At 40.7% G+C, this 6,959-nt stretch overlaps 1 long non-coding RNA gene across 1 annotated transcript; it reads right to left on the minus strand.

Moving 5' to 3' along the window:
- Nucleotides 1-285: 285 nt before the first annotated feature.
- Nucleotides 286-1,199, minus strand: LOC309334825. The gene is made up of 2 exons (XR_014153288.1): nucleotides 1,048-1,199; nucleotides 286-462 (listed from the first exon to the last, which is right to left on the minus strand). It is a non-coding gene; the product is annotated as an uncharacterized lncRNA (long non-coding RNA).
- Nucleotides 1,200-6,959: the final 5,760 nt, after the last annotated feature.

Raw genomic sequence — 6,959 nt, forward strand, 5'->3', positions numbered from 1 at the left:
ACTTCTAAATAATCATATATGGGATTGCCCTGAGAGGCCATTTATGAAGTTGCTTTGTTAAGGGAAGAACAACTGTGATTCATTTACAGAAAATGGCAGCCTTGTCTGATGGATAGCCAACAATTACCCCAGACCCTCTTTCCTTCCCTCCGTCTTCGTTCCTACCTCCACCAGAGTCCCAACTCCCACCAACTCATTGTCACAAACACAATAACAGTAATTATCCTATAATTGAGCACTACAGTCACACTCTAGCCAAAGACGTCAGTGCGGGAAGGAAACTGGTAGTGTTCACAGTGATTATTTATTTCCCCATTGTCTCATACATGGGTGGTATCTGTTGGGAAACCGGCCTTTCATCAACCCACTTCATCTCTCCCTCTAGCTCTCTGTAGTTGCTCCCACTCTTGTTAACAATCAGAATCCACCTAAGCAAGGCTTGTCTGCCAGTGGTGCTCCTGGCTAGACATCAGAAGAGAAAGGGGCAAAAGATTTGTTAATGTGTGGAAAAAACCCTGCCAGGATCTCAAAAGTTTTTTAATAGATTTCTTGTAATTGTGCTTCACTAAGGCTTTGTAGAGAGAAATTCAAAGCATCGTTTTCTAGCCTAAGGCTTCCATACTGTATCATGATATGAAGATGTTCTAAAAAAAGACATTTTGCTATTACAGAGGTTAGGGTGGTGGTGGAGGAAGCAAATCTTCGTTAATAACATATAGTCTACTTTCAAGGTGTCATTTCAATATGAAAGGAGCAGTGATGCATTTAGGTGATTTTAGACTCTGGGCCGGATCCATCTTAGGGACTCCATCAGCAGAAGTGCTGTGCAATGGCTCCCACTTACGTAACAGGGCATTCCCCCTTCTCCTCCCCCTATGGACCCTGCCCGCCCCCAATGGGCTGTGTGGGAGTCAGGAGAACTCCCAGAACAGTGCATGGGGTGATGGGGGATAATTCCATTTGACAAACTGGGGGGCAAGTGAAATAATTGGAGCGTTGGCAGAGCAATCTTAAGTGGTGGTGGTGGGGATGGAATGATAGACCTACCAACCCATCCATGCCCTGTCTGCTTGCTCCAGCCAGGAACATCATCAGTGGTGCTTTTTGGTGGAGCAGAAAAGGCTCCTAGTCATGGGAGCAGCAGAGGCTCACAAAGATAGGCAGACAGGCCCCTCTGCCATATTCTAACCAGGGGGTTAGGATTGCTTTCTCAGAGAGCACTATATAAGCATCAGTATTGAGGCAGCTTTATATGTGTTTGCCTGTAGTTCCCTCCCTCACACAAAGGGACGTTGTGACATCGCAGCTGATGAGGCTCACAGTCTCCAACTCCCAGCCAATGCACAAATGTGTTTCTATCGTTGGCCATGTAGTTGTATTTTCCACTGTCCTGCTGCAGAAAGAAAGTCCAGGCAATCTATCTATCATCTATCTATCTATCTATCTATCTATCTATCTATCTATCTATCATCTATCATCTATCTATCTAATCTATCTATCATCTGAAAGCTCCTTATGCCAGCCGCTGAACTTAATAGCAAAAATAATACTTATAAGAATACATTGCTATAACAATGAGCTACAGTATGAAACATCTCCTGGATTCACTTTTCCTTGCATTATTGATAAGCATCAGTCAGAAGGAGGGTCTATAGGTTAAATCTATATTGCTTTGAATTTCCCTTCTATGGCCAAGATCAGACGCCATCAACACATCTTGAACTGATTTAAGGCCCTGGGGTGTTACTTAGTGCCATTCAAAACACAGCAAGCCATTTTCCATGCGCCGAGGCCACTAGGGCTCGTTAGAATGGCATTTTTAATAAAAGTGGAGTGTAGCTACAACAGTTTGCAGCCCTGCTCTCCAGATCAACCGCTATGTACGTCATTCCCCTCTGCCCCCATTCACATACCCTCCAGACTTTTGACTATAAGGACAAATTCATATTAGGTGTAATTCTACTGAAACCAATACCATTCCAACCAACATACATTAGAGTTAAAGTCATTTGAAGTTACCATAAAAATGTGTGTATGTGTGCGTGTTTATTTTTATTTTTAGAAGGTTCAATGGCACAAAAGAAATCCAATTAATAAAGAGATGAAAAAGAACATATCTGGTTGAGGATCTCTTTAGAACCATATTTTTATCCTGGAAACAATGAGAAGGAGTTAACTATAGCCTTATCTATCTACTGCTAGGAATGGATTAAAATTAGAATGACAACACTCAAAATAGTGGACTAATGCGGAATGAAATGACCAATGGAAGATTATTCTGCAGGAGAATTATTCTGGCTGTGACTCTGGCCTATGAGATCATTTCATTTCATTTTAACCGACATGTAAAGTTTCAGGGGTGAAGAAAAAATCTGTCAAATTTTTGTGAGCGTGCTATCAAACCCACATAAAGCTTTGTTGCGGTACAGTAAGAATATCTGAGTTCCATGATAAATCAAATGAAGAGTCAGGCAAGACAGGATATTGTCTCCAATGGTGGTTCATCAGATGATCCAGCAAAGTTCATAAAAGTGTCAAATGATGGTATCCATTTCCTTCTCCCCTTTCTTTGTTCCCAGTCTCACTAGAGAGAGATACCATCTCTGCCACTGACAGCTTCAGTTTTGACTATTATATATATATATATATATAAGCTTTTTATATGTATTTTAGTAACCAGTAAGATTTCTTTGTGTATTTAGAAAACACTCATAAAATCATTTAGTCTTTTACTATTATTAAATCTGCTAGTGGTCAAGTGACCACCACCATCACTGCTTATTGCAGTTAATAGACAATAATTAATTATAATCCCATTCAGGAGTCATTCTTTTTGTATGCCTTATCGATGAACCCCAATTTTGAAAGTATAAATATTATTTTGTCATTCTCTGAACATACCATTTTATAACTCTGTTTTCTTTTAACCATTTTTTCCTCAGCTAAAAGTTCCTTAACATTTAGAAATTATTCATAAAGAATATGGTCTATTTCTCTTGACCATTTTAGATGTCTTTTCTTTTTGGTTCCTCCTCTAGACATTCTTGGAAGAGGGCAACCAGTACACCACAAACACACACACACACACACACACACACAGAGAGAGAGAGAGAGAGAGAGAGAGAGAATTAGATATGCACCCATACACCCACCCTGGACTGTAATCATTGCCAGGAGTGCTTTTGTCTATTACATCCAACATTTGATGACTGCCACATGAGGTGGCTTTGAAAAAGTGTCTAGAAGCTCCTGCTACTTCAGAACACTGTGGTATAGGTTTAAAATCCAAAATGCTAGTTATTACCTCTATAGTTGAAATGGCTTAGGACCAGAATACACAAAGGACCACCCATACCCGCCTGCTCATTAAAATATATTTCATGTTCCACTCATGTTTGAGGTGTTCTGGGGTGAAGCATGCAGGAGAGACCCTTCTCTGGTTTTGTCTAGTTTTTGGAATACCCAACCTAGGGAGGTCTGCCTTGCCTGTTCTATGATTTTTATCTTTGCCATTTCCCCCCTGGCAGCCATTTGGCCAGCCAAGCTAATGCCCCTTCTAGTGTTTAAGAGAATGGCTAGTTAACATGTTTATTTGCTGTGCCCCTGCTTGTTTTGTTTTTTGTTTTGTTAATACATATTGTTTATTTTCTTACATTTTATCATTTTAATATTTGTTGTAAGCTTCCTAGAGCAGAGGTTCCCAAACCAGCTAGTCTACAGTGTGTCTGTGGATTGTGGCTTAAGATGGGAGATGGCAAATCCATCATATTAAATATTCACATTGGAGTTCCTTTTTTACTGTATTTGTTTTATTCCTTTTATTTCTTATACTGCATTTTACTGTATTGTGATTTAAATTCTTTGGAATTCAAAACTTAACGCAATATATAAATAATAGCAGCAATAACCATAGCAAAGCACCTTGCACAGCATATTACAATTGTTATAACTGGCAAGAGAATCCTTAAGTGGTTGGTGCAAGGAAACCTTTTTGGGAACCACTAGCCTAAAGCATTTAAAAATAGTAAACAAACTGTGAAAAAGGCTCAGTGACTTGAAAGTGGAGATGCTATAGGTACTTTTCCTTATTTATTTATTTGTTTGCTTTGTAATAAAAAAACATATATATATATATATGAATGAAAGAAAGTTGGAATATCTATTTCTAGCATTCTTTGTCTAATTTCAAATGCCATCTGCAGGCGAACAGTTCAGACCTGTGGCAAGTAGGACCAACAGCCTGCTGAACAGCTCAGAAGGGGCTAGGAGAGAGAGAGAGAGAGAGAGAGAGGTTGTTGCCCCAGCCATATTTTGTTCTGGCCCCACCCCACCCCTTGTTGGCTCATGGGGTTTGACAGATTAACCTAGAGAAATGTTGCCCTCAGCAGAAAATAAATAAATAAATGCTCCCCCAGCTCCTTTTTTTGGGGGGGGGGGAGATGATCACTGATATTGGCTTTGACAAATGACTGAAGAGTAAAAAAATGGGGAAGGGCGCATTCCCTACCTTAGATCTTGCTCAGTCCCTTGTAAAGCATGTTGAGATGCTATATGAACTCCACAGTACTGTTCTGTTGTGGTATATTTCCCAAAGGTCCTTGTTTCCCCCTCAGAACAGAGCCATGAGGTAAAAGCCTTTTATATATGATGTATATGTAAGAGATGCCTACACTTTCTTTCATCTTCTTGAAGTCATTTATCGCTGCTGGCTCTTTTTGGCAGGGTTCCCATCCATCTCTCTATGACACCTTGCGCATGTTGGGTTTTACTGTAGTATAAATATGCACTCGTTTATATTATGTGCACCCTTGGTTCTCATTTCCCTTCCATCAGCAGCCTTCCTGGTTCCCTCCCAAAAGTCAGGTTAACTTCCTCGGTGAGGTGAGGTGTGGCGTGCCAGGAATAGGCCAGGGATAGGCTAACAGCCGGTGCTTTTAGCTCCCAGATTACACTGTCGCCATATGATGTTGTTTAAATATCAGGCCAACGAGGTGAATAAAACCTACAAAAGTTTATGGTGTGTAAATTACAGCTGCACCTTTCCCCTCTGCCTCTGCCTGTGGGCTCCAGGGAGTTATAAGTGAAAACAGGCCTCTGGGGGCCTATTTGAATATTCACTGGATAAAGTACTATGGCTTTCTCACGGGACTATTCCACCTCAGTTTCATGTGGACAGCCACTACTCTGGAGGAGCCACCATGTCAAAATTTGCCAGAACACCCAACCTTAGTGACACACATCTGGTGTTTCTAGTGGCAATTATTTTGGTGCTTCTCTGGTGGGGGGTGGGGGTGGGGGGGAAATATGGCTCACCTAAAGTCAGTAGCCCTCCTTTTCGGCTATTAATCAAAATAAATTAATGCTTCTTGAAAATATAAATATCACTTTTAAGAATGCATTTTCAAATGTAGAAAGAAACAACATAACTGTGTTTTATCAGTGGGTATCAGAAAATTATAGAGGTGGAGGGAGCCTTGAAGGACTGCCTAGTTGACCCCCTGGAAATCAACTGCTAGAGCATCTTCAGCAGTTGGTCACACTCAATGCTTGAAGACCTCCACAAAGGAAAACACCCAAACATCCCCTGCAGATAATCGGTTCCATTGTTGAGTCCTACCAACAATAAGTTTCTCCTAACACTCAAACCAAAATTTCCTCTCCTGTAATTTAAGTCGTCTGGGGCAGCGGAGAATCAGTTTTTGCTTTCTTCTGTGTGACAGCCTTTGAGGTGTCAGCGCTTGCTTCAGAAAGCAAATGTGAAAAATAAAACCATTTGTTGTATAAATAGCATTAGGAACAAAGAAGAGATGCTGGGTGGTTTGAAGCAAAATGTAGGCATTACCTTGTCACAGAGGACAGAACTGGAAAACCACTGATTTGCTGGAAAAGTAGTGTCAGATAGCAATCTAGTTATTTATTTCCTTGCTACCTTCAAATGTAGCTACCTTCAAATTTACTAACCTTAAAATAGCATTTTCTTAAAGGTCAGCACATAGTTTAGCTACCAAGAAAGCTGCCTGGGTAAATGATAGCGCAGGAGAGTCTCGGGTAGCAACCCTATTGTGCTCCCAGCCATTGTGTGGAGTGTGAGATCAGAAGACAACATGTTCCTGAGAATAGTAGGCAGCTGAACCAAGACATTTTGTCAGGTTCTTAAGACATACTGCATTTTAAAACTCAATGCTCAAAACAAAATAATGGAATAACCATAATAGGTTGGCACCAATATCACCGGATTTGCCAATAGTGAATGCAGCCCTCAGAGGATAATGATCCAGTCTAAGTAAGCATGTGTGCTTTGTGTAGTATTTCAGCTGCTGTTCTTAAATATTATCTGCTTTAGAAGAAATCTGGGACATACTAGCAATTATAAACAAAGGCTTGGATTTATATATTAAGAATATTTAGTTTCCCCCCCATAAAACGATATAATGGGGTATTTTATCATAAGGTTTAACTTGTACTTGTGCACATCATTTTGTTATATTATACAAACTGCCTGATCACCAACCAGTTTTACTGCACAGTCAATTTTAATAATAATGGGAGGGTAGAAGACCAAGCCACCTTCACCCCACCCCACCCCACCCCACCCCCAGTCCTGCCAAAATGTGTTGTTGATGATAAATTTTATGGTCACAGGCCCCATGCACCACTCCCCTGTGGACTGGCAGCTATGGGGTCAGATGCTATCCTTTAAGAAGCTGAATTTAGGCCAGGGGTTCCCAGTTGCTAACCTGGCTGTACTGTGCATAGTTCTGATAATCACATATTTAAAAGGAAACTCAAGAATTGGAAAAGGTGCAGGAAGTACTGTACATTTATGCACTGCGTAATCCGATGAATCTGAATGGTGGGCAAGTCAGGACTGATGGAAGAATTTGCTGTAAACTACAGAATTTGCTCCCGCAAGAGCAATGTTAGTGATGGCCACCAAACTGGGTGGTTATAAAAGGGGA

This window comes from Podarcis erhardii (genome assembly GCF_964252035.2).
Source record: "Podarcis erhardii genome assembly, chromosome: 2".
Lineage (NCBI taxonomy): Eukaryota > Metazoa > Chordata > Lepidosauria > Squamata > Lacertidae > Podarcis > Podarcis erhardii.